The sequence below is a fragment of the Lithobates pipiens genome, unplaced genomic scaffold, assembly GCF_037356315.1.
Source record: "Lithobates pipiens isolate NorthernLeopardFrog02 unplaced genomic scaffold, aLitPip1_a1.2 Scaffold_30, whole genome shotgun sequence".
NCBI classification, from domain to species: domain Eukaryota; kingdom Metazoa; phylum Chordata; class Amphibia; order Anura; family Ranidae; genus Lithobates; species Lithobates pipiens.
In genome coordinates, this window is record NW_027507791.1 from 45,464,284 (window position 1) to 45,477,581 (window position 13,298).

Consider the following 13,298-nt stretch of genomic DNA (forward strand, 5'->3'; position numbering starts at 1 on the left):
AAGGCTCATATATTGCCAGATATACATAGATTATAAACATTGTTGTGTCACCTTCATTTTTCTCACTTCCTCAGGACAGTGTTAGGAATAGTGATGGACAAACTTCCGACGGGACGTTTTGCGAACGCGGACCACGAACACGGCCGATAGTTCGCGAACCGGAACGTTCGCGGCGGGCCCCATTGACTTCAATGGGAGGCGAACTTCGCAAACCTACAGGTCAAATTTGCAGCCACAAAATAATTACTAGCTGTGCAAACATAGTCCCACCACATGGCCAATGACATAACACATGTATGAGGTGAATCTGGGATCGACAACTACAAGCATTCTTTTTTTTTATATGTGAAATTGTTGTGGACAATTCAGGACTGTGGGAGCGCATGGAAGGCAATGGAGGAGAGGGAAGGTCAGGGTAGGCAAAGAAGAGGGTGCAGGAGATGATCACCAGCAGCGTGACATACAGCAATGACACCAGCACCGTGATAGAGTCATCTGACAGCAGCACCGTGATATAAAACACTCACACCAGCACCGTGAGCAGCCCCAGGAGGAAGTCAGCATAGCACAGGGATGGTGGGAGCCCCTCATAATGAGCATAGCACAGGGATGGTGGGAGCCCCTTATAATATGCACAGCAGAGGTACAGCCACAGGAGGAAGTCAGCACAGCACAGGGATGGTGGGAGCCCCTCATAATAAGCAGCCCCAGTAGACCCAGTTGGGGTAAAAGGGCCGGGGGTACGATTTGGTAGCATTTTGGACACTTTTTAGGATAAAAGGGCCGGGGGTGCGATTTTGGTCATTTTAGACATTTTTTTGGGTAAAAGGGCCCGGGGGTGCAATTTTGTGTCATTTTAGACCCTTTTTTGGAGTAAAAGGGCCGGGGGTGCGATTTTGTAGCATTTTGCACCCATTTTGAAATGCAAGGGGCCGGGGGTGCGATTTAGGTCATTTTGGACCCATTTCAGGATAAAAGTGACGGGGTGCAATTCTGGACCCATTTTGGGGTAAAAGGGCCGGAGGTGCAATTTTGGTCATTTTGGACCCATTTCAGCATAAAAGGGCCGGGGGTGCGATTTTGTGTCATTTTAGACCCATTTTGGGATAAAAGGACCTGGGGTGCAATTTCGGTCATTTTGCACCCCTTTTGGAGTAAAAGGGCCAGGGGTGCATTTTGGTCATTTTGGACCCCTTTTGGGGTAAAAGGGCCAGGGGTGCGATTTTTTGTCATTTTGGACCAATTTTGGGATAAAAGGGCTGGGAGTTGCGATTTTGTAGCATTTTAGACCCTTTCTAGGATAAAAGAGCCGGGGGTGCGATTTTGTAGAATTTTAGACCCATTTTGGAGTAATAGGGCCGGGGGAGCAATTTTGGAAATTTTTGACCCATTTTGGGATAAAAGGGCCGGGGGTGCAATTTTGGTCATTTTAGAAGTTTTTTGGGGTAAAAGGGCTGGGGGGTGCGATTTTGTAGCATTTTGGACCCTTTTTAGGATAAAAGGGCTGGGGTGCGATTTTGTGTAATTTTAGACCCATTTTGGGATAAAAGGGCCGGGGATGCAATTTTGGAAATTTTGGATCCATTTTGGGGTAAAAGGGCCGGGGTGCAATTTTGGTCATTTGGATCATTTTTAGGGTAAAAGGGCCGGGTGCAATTTTGGTAATTTTAAACGCTTTTTGCGGTAAAAGGGCCGGGGGTGCGATTTTGTGTCATTTTAGACCCTTTCGGGAAAAAGGGCCCGGGGGTGCGATTTTGTAGCATTTTGGACCCTTTTTCGGGAAAAAGGGCCCGGGGGTGCGATTTTGTAGCATTTTGGACCATTTTTAAGATAAAAGGGCCGGGGTGCAATTTTTGGTCATTTTAGACCCTTTTCGGGGTAAAAGGGTTTGGGGTGCAATTTTGGTAATTTTAGACCCTTTTCGGGATAAACGGGCCGGGGGTACGATTTTGTGTCATTTTGGACCCATTTTGGGATAAAAGGTCCGGGGGTGCAATTTTGGGCATTTTTAGACCCTTTTCGGGGTAAAAGGGCTGGGGGTGTAATTTTGGTCATTTTGGACCCATTTCAGCATAAAAGGGCCGGGGGTGCGATTTTGTGTCATTTTGCACCCATTTTGGGATACAAGGGCCGGGGTGCAATTTTGGTCATTTTGGACCCTTTTTGGGGTAAAAGAGCTGGGGGTGCAATTTTGGTCATTTTGCACCCATTTTGGGATAAAAGGGCCGGGGGTGCAATTTTGGTAATTTTGGACCCATTTCAGCATAAAAGGGCTGGGGGTGCGATTTTGTGTAATTTTTAGACCCATTTTGGGATAAAGGGGCTGGGGGTGCAATTTGTCATTTTGGTCCCATTTTGGGATAAAAGGAACGGGGGGGGGGCAATTTCGGTCATTTTGGACCAATTTTGGGATAAAAGGGCTGGGGTGCGATTTTGTAGCATTTTAGACCCTTTCTAGGATAAAAGGGCCGGGGGTGCGATTTTTTGTCATTTTGTACATAATTTTAGGATAAAAGGGCCGGGGGTGCGATTTTGTGTCATTTTGCACCCATTTTGGGATAAAAGGGCCGGGGGTGCAATTTTGGACCCATTTCAGCATAAAAGGGCTGGGGGTGCGATTTTGTGTAATTTTAGACCCATTTTGGGATAAAAGGACCTGGGGTGCAATTTCGGTCATTTTGGACCAATTTTGGGATAAAAGGGCCGGGGTTCGATTTTGTGTCATTTTGGACCAATTTTGGGATAAAAGGGCTGGGGGTGCAATTTTGGTAATTTTAGACCCTTTTCGGGGTAAAAGGGCTGGGGTGCAATTTTTTGTCATTTTGGAGCCTTTTTGGGATAAAAGGGGCCGGGGGGTGCAATTTTGTGTCATTTTGGACCATTTTTGGGATAAAAGGGCTGGGGTGCGATTTTGTAGCATTTTAGACCCATTTTGGATAAAAGGGCCGGGGGTGCAATTTGGTAATTTTGGACCCTTTCGGGGTAAAAGGGCTGGGGGTGCAATTTTGGTCAATTTAGACCCATTTTGGGATAAAAGGGCCGGGGGTGCAATTTTGGTAATTTTGGACCCTTTTCGGGGTAAAAGGGCTGGGGGTGCAATTTTGGTCAATTTAGACCCATTTTGGGATAAAAGGGCCGGGGGTGCAATTTTGGTAATTTTGGACCCTTTTCGGGGTAAAAGGGCTGGGGGTGCAATTTTGGTCAATTTAGACCCATTTTGGGATAAAAGGGCCGGGGGTGCAATTTTTGTCATTTTGGAGCCTTTTCGGGGTAAAAGTTCAGGGGGTGCAATTTTGGTCTTTTTTAGTACATTTTGGGATAAAAGGTCCGGGGGTGCAATTTTGGTCATTTTGGACCCATTTTTGGATAAAAGATCCGGGGGTGCAATTTTGGTAATTTTGAACCCATTATTGGATAAAAGGGTGGGGGTGCAATTTTGGTCATTTTGAACCCCTTTTTGGGATAAAAGGGCCAGGGGTGCAATCTTGGTCTTTTTTTAGCCCATTTTGGGATGAAAGGTCCGTGGATGCAATTTTGGTCATTTTGGACCCATTTTTGTATAAAAGGTCCGGGGGTGCAATTTTGGTCACTTTGGACCCATTTTTGGATAAAAGGGCCGGGGGTGCAATTTTATGGCATTTTGGACCCTTTTTTAGGATAAAAGGGCCGGGGTGCAATTTTGGTCATTTTGGACCCATTTCCAGATAAAAGGGCCGGAAGTGCAATTTTGGTCATTTTAGACTCTTTTTGGGGTAAAAGGGCCAGGGGTGCGATTTTGAAGCATTTTGGACCCTTTTTAGGATATAAGGGATGGGGGTGCAATTTTGCACCTTTTTAGGGTAAAAGGGCCGGGGGTGTGATTTTGTAGCATTTTGGATCATTTTTAGGATTTAATGGCCGGGAGTGCAATTTTGGTAATTTTAGACCCATTTTGGGATAAAAGGGCCAGGGCTGCGATTTTGTGTCATTTTGGACCCATTTTGTGATCAAATGGCCGAGGGTGCGATTTTGTGTCATTTTGGACCCATTTCGGGGTAAAAGGGCCGGAGGTTAAATTTTGGTTATTTTGGACCCATTTCAGGAGAAAAGGGCCGGGGGTGAAATTGGTCATTTTTAACCCATTTTGGGGTAAAAGGCCCGAGGGTGCCATTCTGGTCATTTAGGACCTATTTTGGGGTAAAAAGGGCCAGGGTGCAATTTGTGTCATTTTGGACCTATTTCGGAGTAAAAGGGCAGAGGGAGACATTTTGGACCCTTTTTAGGGAAAGCGGGCAGGGGGTGCAATTTGTCATTTTGGACCCATTTCATGGTCTCTGGACACAAAAGAGGGCAAGCAGGCTCTATCGGCTCGTGCCTGTCTTCCTCTCCTTGTTGGCCCTCCAGACATGGTAATGGCCTGATGGGGAAAACCAGCAATTGGGTAGTGTATACTGTGCTGGAGGCACACAACACCCACTAACTCCTGCAGACGGCTCAATTAAAGAGCAGCAAGATAGGTAGATACAGGTGTATACTGCACTCAGGTCACAGACAACACCCAGAAACTCCTGTGCAGATGGCTGAAAGCTCTATTACAGAAGAGCAACAACGCTAAAATCGGTGGATAACGGACGTTTATACTGAGTTGAAGATACAGAGAACACCCACTAACTCCTTCAGACGCCAACACTACACAAGGCCGGCGCGCTGGCATCCTTATATAGTGTGGGGCCGTGTACTACACAGCCTGAAATATGATTAGCCACAGGCATCCTGCCTGTGGCCAATCATGGCTCTCCTCGCTGCGGGCGCTGTGATTGGCCAAGCATGCAGGGTCACAGTGCATTGTGGGCCGTGAGTGCCACACGAATTTGGCGTGAAAGGCCCACAGAGTTCTGGCTTCGCCGAACACCAAGCTCATCCCTATTGGAGAGTAATGTGGCAGAAATCGGACACTGTTGCCGTCTCACACTGGTGGGTTTAGAGACTGATGTGGCAGCTCTGGTATTGTATTGCTATGGTGGTGATCAGACAATGGTTGGCAGCACTGACATCGGAGTAGACAGCAATCACATCATTTCAAGGTCAATCAGTGGCCCAGTACAATGGATCAGTAATCTGTCCCCAGCGGTGATCTCACTGCACATCAACACCAGAAACAGGCTGCACTGGTGTGTCCTTTTAGAATGATGCCCGTCCTACACGGGCACATGAGGTAGTCAATGAACATTCATGAATTTGTATGTCATCTGGTTGTACATTGATCCCATGAGGTTTATTAGGATTTGTTACCTGCCTCTTTGATCCTTAACCAGTCTTGCTAATTGACAAAACACATTGACTTTAAGGGATCCACCATCACCAGGCCATATGAGAATACTTGGCCTATGTATTGTATGTTAGGTTATCCTGCAGGGTAGTTGATATAACATTTAAGGTCACGCAAATGTGAATTTTAACCAAACTGGAATAAAATGATGTTTTAATATGTGCATGCTCTCATTCTGTACCAGTGAAGTCTAATGAAAGTGTAAAAGGAAAAAACGATGTTAAAGTTGTACATTTTAAAAAGTTAAGCAAAGGTGGTTCCTTCCCCCCTCAATTGTCTTTATAGGATTTAATTACCATGTAATCTAAGTACAAGCACACTACCCATCTAGTTAAAACATAGTAAAGAATGGACGACATTTCTCATGTTTAATAATCATGTCAACATTTATTCTTTAGCCATGTACAATTGTTTTTATTTCACATTGCAATCAGAAGACGCTGGCCCTTTAAGCAAATCAGAAAGGCTACTGCCCAATAGTGATTGGGAACCTTTGCATTTCAGATGTTTTGGAACTACATTTCCCATAATGCTCAACTACACACAAGCATCATGGGAAATGTAGTCACATCTGGGGTGCCAAGGTTCACCGTCACTGGCCCAATACCACCACAGAATAAAAAATAAAAAGCAAGTTAAAAAAGAAGAAATCAGATTAAGTGATAAAATTAGGTCTCTGGAATGATTGAAGTTCACCGCGGCCTTGCTTGCAAACCAACACTCCAGGTAGAGTAGCAAAAGTTGTAGACAACAGCTAAAAAACAAAAAGGAGGAAAGGTATAGTGTTAGAGACAAAAAGATTTGAAAGTACATTTCCAGCCATATTTGCATTACACCTACTTTTAAATTCGTTAAATGTTGCCATTAATATAGCATAGCTTAGGAAGGTAAACCAGTAATATTTAAAAGCCACCCAACTTTCTTAATTCCTACATGCTCTCCCCACTTTGGTACAGTGTATATTCAGACCCCTCCTAAACATAACAGTTCCTGGACATCTCCATCAACTTATCAAGGATAGGCAAAGTGTAAAAAAGGTTCATTATACCAGATGCTGATGGAAATTGAATAGTGCCAATGTTGGCTTAGCCCTTCTATAGTCTGTATGTAATCCGTTTCCAGCCATAGGGTTTCCATAAATGACCTGCAGAAAGCCAGTATTGACCATTTATAAAGATTCTGAATGGAAGAGAGCATATGGACCAGACACTTGCCAAAAAACCCAACCCTCTGCCCCCCCCCCCCCCCCCATGCTTTTGTTAAGCTTATGCGCATTGTCTAAAGGACAGATCAAAAGATAAACCCTTCATTTACCATTGTACCCTTTACAAAGATTTCCTGGAAATATTATGTATGGATGCTTACCAATCTCCCACACCAGTCTTGCCAGAACCTAGCAGTGTTGCTCAGCCAGCCATCTGAATGAAATGGAGGTACCGTTAAAAACACAAAGGATAAAAGGCCTCTAAAACAAGTAAACAAACTCCTCTGCAAGGCCCGGCTCACATGGATGTGACAGACATTGTAAAACCACAATATGCATTCCTGGCTGGGCTCTTGAAGAACCAGCAGTGAATCAACCAATATTTTTAAAATCCCTTTAACTGCCCCAGTGTCTCAGATTAAATAAATAAATAGCTGCGCTAATGGGAACAAAGCCTGCAACCAACAGAACATTTGCATTCTTCACTGCATCAGGGTGGGCATAAAATGACCAGCAAAGGGGAATCACTGGCATTGTATACAACCACCACTAGAATGAGCTTCAGGGATCTACTAGAAAATACTCCACATGAGAAAATACTCCACATGAGAACAAAGTGCGCAGGAGGACAAAGTGCGCAGGAGGACAAAGTGCGCAGGAGGACAAAGTGCGCAGGAGGACAAAGTGCGCAGGAGGACAAAGTGCGCAGAGAACAAAGTGCGCAGAGAACAAAGTGCGCAATCTGTTTAACTGCCTTCGTGGCGCTTCACAGCAAGACCAACCATTTAAACCTATTTGTTAAATGGGAATGGCACATGTTAGAACACTTATGCCCTTAAGGGAAAAGGTCTAACACAATACCAAAAAGTCTGACCCAAGAATAAGAGTATTGATGTTGGCTTGGTCCAAAACGTTCCTTGACTCTAGTATGGTGCCCTCACACTTTAACCAAAAAACACCATGGAGCATTCCAAATCAACACTCTGTATTCCCAGGAAGAAAGAATGTGCAGTCAAAGAATTCCCCCAATCGCATCATGAGCTGTGATTGAGTCCCTAGACCAACTTCCAAGCCGCACTGCAGCAGAGGGCAAGAAGACTGAACCAGCCCTAGAACTGACCTTCATGAAGAGCTGGGCACTCGCCCTCAATCAAGCAAGGACTGAGACTGGCCCAGTCTCCAAGCCCTCTGCTACAGAGAAGCCCATCGACCAGCCCAGTTTCCCAATCATAGCTCACAATAGGAAAGGCAAGACAGTCTCAGAACGGCAGACCCTTTTACTTGCAGAGAGCAGGGGCTCTCTGGAGACTTTCCCCAAGAGGTTTTAGAGTAAAATAAATGCTCAGCCATCTATCCCCGTATATGGCAGAAAGAAGCTCCTAGAAACCGATAACCTGCAAGGTAAGCACAAAAGGTGGATTAAAGAGGCCAACAGAGTCTGAAGGAGCAGTGTTGCAGTGCCCCGCCCTGCTCCGACAAAGCTCAACCCACAACCTAGGAGCAAATTTCTACCCAGGGACTTCCAACTGAACAAGTACTTTGCTCTTAGACCCCAACATCTAAGGGTTATGATTTAAAGCTCATAACTCTGCTGAAACCTAGCAAACCAAGCTAGACTAGTATCCTAAATTCATTTGTGGGTCCACAGTGTGGCTAACCCAAGCCAAGAGTTCGAACAAAAGCTCAGAACTCTGGTGAAACCTAGCAAACCAAGCTAGGCTAGTATCCTAAAATTCATTTGTGGGTCCACAGTGTGGCTAACCCAAGCCAAGAGTTCAAACAAAAGCTCATAACTCTGCTGAAACCTAGCAAACCAAGCTAGACTAGTATCCTAAATTCATTTGTGGGTCCACAGTGTGGCTAACCCAAGCCAAGAGTTCAAACAAAAGCTCAGAACTCTGGTGAAACCTAGCAAACCAAGCTAGGCCTTCATCCTTAATGAGTTTTGGTACCCACCATCCACAAATGCTGCAGGACAAGAGAAGGGATTCCATCATGCTTGAAGTGTTCAGCCGTCAACTTGAAGTGGTCAAGGCTTCCAATAGAAACAAAGTTGTTAATGTCAACATGTCTACAAAAGATAGAAGTTTGAGGTTAAGGTTAAATATAAAAAGGTTAATAAAGTTTATAAAAGTAATGAAAGGGGCTCACTGACTACCCAAAATTGACCTGCTGTTCTGCTCAACACCTGGCTTCATGTGTTTCAGGTCACCCTCAAGTGGGCAGATCATGAAAGGCTAGAAGTCTCTGCATACTTGTGTAGAGTATTAGTATGACAGCCAAGCAACTGAAATTTTCAGGAGAAAACCACAATAGAAGCCTCTATGGCTTCCTATGCCTAGTCCCAAAAACACACAAATAAAACCACCTTAGATAATTCCATACTGGGAGCATAGTGAAGATGTTTTGCTTCACTTTGCTATGGCTTACTGAACAGTACAGGAACTAATGGACTTGTTACCTGGCTAATGTGGCTTTACAATGTTAATCAAAAAGAAAGCATTCTGCAATTGTCAGAATCTTCTATTTCTCAGGTCACACTCAGTGTTGAGGCCAAAGCACCAGAGAGACAGAACAAACCCACAGACTTGAGCAATGGCAGCCTCCATATTTCATGATTAAGGGAACCCCAGGTGTCAGGTAGAAATAAAAAACCCACCCCCACTGAATCCTGGTGCTTGAGCTGCCACAAAAATGCTCAACACCACACATACCCCAGGCTCCATTTGATGATCTGTGGGCCTGAGACTGGCATAGATGAACATCTTCTTGCTGCTGACCCATAAGTGACATCACTCTTCCAGGCCCCACTGACAATTTACCTAGCCGTCAAGGCCAGGAAAGAATGTAATGCAGTGCGATGTGCATTGCTTTACGTTCAGTGGAGCACAGGACAACATGCAAGGTCTCAGACCCTGGGTGCCTCATTTAAAGAGAAACTTAAAACATAGGCGATTGTTCCGCCTATGATTGGCTTTTGTAAAAAAATTAATTGGGTAACTTTTTTTAAGGCGTTTTTTAACTCAAATTGGGATTTCCTAGTCTCCTGCAGCATTATCGTGTGACAAATTGAGGAACATGTTACACCCATAAGCTTGACTGGCAACTAACTTTATCTCCTACAGAATTGCACACAGTGAGTGTGGTGTTAACAAGCTGTACTAAAGCCAAAAAAGCTCACCAATTTTTTCCCAAAGTGGTGGCTGCATTAGTTTAGGTTTTTATTCCTATACAGATTAGTTTTATCAAGACTGAAGTTATAGCTGGCTATTGTAGCAATATATGTTAATACATTTGAAGCAAACTTTCATACCCATGCAATAGGTCTACGCACTTTCTAAAATTACAGTAAATTGACCTTTAGAATCTAGGGCCTGGAATGTGCCCACTGAGAATAAACCATGCCAAATAGTTAGGTATTAGGGGAGAAATTGTTGGTGTCATGGGAGAAATAGTGTCCCATGTTTGTGAGTGAAGAGATACTGCCTCATGGCCTTGAGGCATAATTTATGACACTGACAAAGGCAAGCAAAAGGAGCACATCTGGCCCCAGGCTGCAGCGAGAGCGCTGGTCTATTGTAACCCACTAGTTTGAGAAACCGCTTCAGGATAGACTTTCTAGTAGTGTTAAAGATGTATACAATACCAGGATTTGGTACCTAAAAACTCTATCAAAACACAGTTCACTTAAACTGTCCAATAGATTACTGCATTTATAAGCCAAATTTAACCCATACCTCCAATTTTTCGTCTGTTCACCATTTTCATATTTCACCCTTGATGGGCACCTCACCAGCTACAAAACAAAGGCAGTCATTAGAACCCCATAAAACACAATTTAAAAAAAACATTTTGCAAGTACTATAAACTTGTTAACTACTTACCAAACTTGCAGTAGACAATTAAGTCTTTTAAAGAGACACTAGAAAAGCAAAAAAGGTAAAGAGAAAAAAAAAACCCACACACACCATCACCTCCTTATTTCCTCCAATAAAGCCTCAAAAAGGTGCATTTCAGTATGGTGACCACAGTTACAGAGGTGAAAGGAGCAGCAAATTTAATTAATTAGAGTTCCACTTGTACTCCTCCCCCTCTGGAGCCACATTTGGCACCTTTTGGTTAGGGGGTGTGGTAGGGTTCCCTTACTTGCAATAGAGGTTCCATGCACTTGACATCGTTGGACTCCAGGACAGGCAAGTGTACAAAATTAAAAGTCAGCAGCTGTAGTATGTGCAGCTGCTGGCTTAAATTTTTTTGCAGCGGTGGGCAGACTGCTGCTTTAAAACAAGATATTTCAAAATGGCAGTCTCCAAACTTTCTAAAATGTCAATTTACTGTCCATGAGAATCTAAGGTGGCTAAAATGAGCCCGAGCATAAACCATGCCAGATCTTTAGGCATTATGGGAGAAAAAAAGTGCCCCAGGTTTGCGAGTGGAAGGAATACTGCCCCAGTGTCAGTAATTATGCCTCAAGGCCCAGATAAGGAAAGCAAAGGATCACATCTGGTCCCAGTGAGACCACTGGTCTATTAGTAACCCAACTAGTTTGAGGAACTGCTTCAGGATAGCCTTTCTAGTAGTGTTAATCATGGAAAGGAGGGGGGGACCTCCACAGGATTTGGTACCTAAACTATATCAAAACATATTTTCACTTAAAATGTTCTATAGATTGCATTTATAACCCCAATTTGATACATACCTCTAATTTTTCATCTGTTTACAGTGTTGCCATAGTTCACTCTTGAAGGGCACCTCAGCTACAAAATAAGGTAGGCATTAGAACCCCATAAAACAATTTATAAACCATTTTGCAAGCATTTTATATTAAAGCAGAAAGGCTTCATGAGATCTTTGAGTGAAGTTAGCCAATGAAAAGGTTGATGTTTTGCCATTTTGTGGGAATGGCACGTGCTAGACCCTTATCCCTTAAGAGGATAAGGCATCTAACCCAATACCAAAAAGTCTGACCCAAGAATAGAGTGCCAGTGTTAGCCTGGCCAAAGTATCTGTTGACTCTAGCATGGTGCCCTCATACTCCAACCAAGAAAGACCAAGAACCATTCCAAGACCGACACTGTATTCCCAGGAAGAAAGGATGTGCAGTCAAAGATGACCCTCCCATTCCCATGATGTCCATGATTGACCTCCTAAACCAGCTTCCAAGCCGCACTGCAGCAGAGGGCAAGAAGACTGAATCGGTCCTAGCCCCGACCTTCACAAAGGACTGGGCACTAGCCCCCCGATCCAGCAAGGACTGAGATTGACCCAGTCTCCAAGCCCTCTGCTACAGAGAAGCCCATCAACTAGCCAGTTAGCCAAACACAGTACAAAATAGGAAGCTCAGACCATTTAAGAACAGCAGACCCTTCACTTCCAGAGAGCGAGACCCAGGGCCCAAGCTCTCCGTAGACTTCCCAAGAGGGATCAGGGAGTTAAAAGCCTAGCAGCCGGCTATAACTTGCAGAAGGATCCAGAGGAGAGCAAAAGAGACGAATCGGGACTCTCGGTAGGACAGGCCGGGGCAAGCAACACTGCCAAACCGAACTGCAAGACAAGCTCAGTCATTCAGCCTAGGAGTGCAATCTGAAGAGATATCAAACTGAACTAGGACTCGTCACTCCTAGACCCCAGAACCTGGGGACCACCAACAAGTGGTTAAACCCAAGCCCATGAGTTACGATAACAGTTCATAACTCAATTAGCAGTTTAACACTGGGTCCACATAAATGTGTGGCTAAACCCAAACGACAGTGTTTGTATGGGAACCTACCATTTGATGCTGCGGGGCCACAGAGGAAATTCCACGTTGCTTTGAGCTTTTCGTTCCCAGTAGTACCTAAACAAATAAATAAATGGCATCATGCCCACTGAAATCAAATGCTTAGCTCAAAATAGCTACTATAAAAACTTATGAGAAATGTGGGCTCTAGCATTGCCGACAACGCTGGCTTCCTAGAGCTCATTATCACTTATCAAGTATGCAGATCTTGGATAAAAGCCCCAATCTGCATACTTGACTGGAATTAAACACCAGCATGACAGCCTGGTAACTAGCCTTGTCATATCAAATCATTTCATATACAAATATCGCTTTAGCAAAAATGAAAAGATAATGCATTCAAAAAGGCAAAACAAAGTTGTGCTTTGAGTCATGCGTACACAGCCTTGCAACACAAAGTAATAACCACTGCCACACCTGCATGATATTGCAGCTTAGCCCATTATATTGGTCTGGCCAGTAAGGATGAGCTCAGGCATGTTCATAACCCACACATGCAGAGCCCGCCAGGAAGTCAGCACTGCACAGAGATAATCACAGGCAGCGAGACATATTCACACTCTACGGCTGAAGAGTTGGAGAAAGGTCTCACTGCCTATGATTAGCACTGTGCAGTGCCAGTTTCCTGGCGGACTCTGCACATGTGGGTTGTGAACATGCCTGAACTCATCCTTACTGGCCAGCAGCCATCACAGATCCTTCCCCTTATGTCAGTGCTGCCAGTCCTACTTCAGACACCAGGAGGCTCAGGAGGGCGGGAGTCTGGTCATATTTTCATGTTAAGTGGCCGATTAGTTGCTAGGATAAGAGATAGTCCTAGAAACGAGCCACTAGCAACATGAAAAGTTGGCCAGTTTCTGCACCCCATCCAGACCCACTATGTGCCCTGCTGTGTAGCATAGGACTATAACAAAAAAAAAAAAATAAAAAAAAAAAAAATAAATAAAAATGGGGGGCGAGCATGCTTCCCACAAATTCACAATGATGGTGGGGGGGGCGCAGAGCAT

General features: G+C 44.4%; 1 long non-coding RNA gene across 1 annotated transcript; it reads right to left on the minus strand.

The window, feature by feature from the left end:
• Positions 1–5,675: 5,675 nt before the first annotated feature.
• LOC143942755 (uncharacterized) lies at positions 5,676–12,897 on the minus strand. The gene is made up of 6 exons (XR_013264835.1): positions 12,283–12,897; positions 11,212–11,269; positions 10,250–10,308; positions 8,469–8,583; positions 6,674–6,726; positions 5,676–6,452 (listed from the first exon to the last, which is right to left on the minus strand). It is a non-coding gene; the product is annotated as an uncharacterized LOC143942755 (long non-coding RNA).
• Between the last annotated feature and the right edge of the window lie 401 nt (positions 12,898–13,298).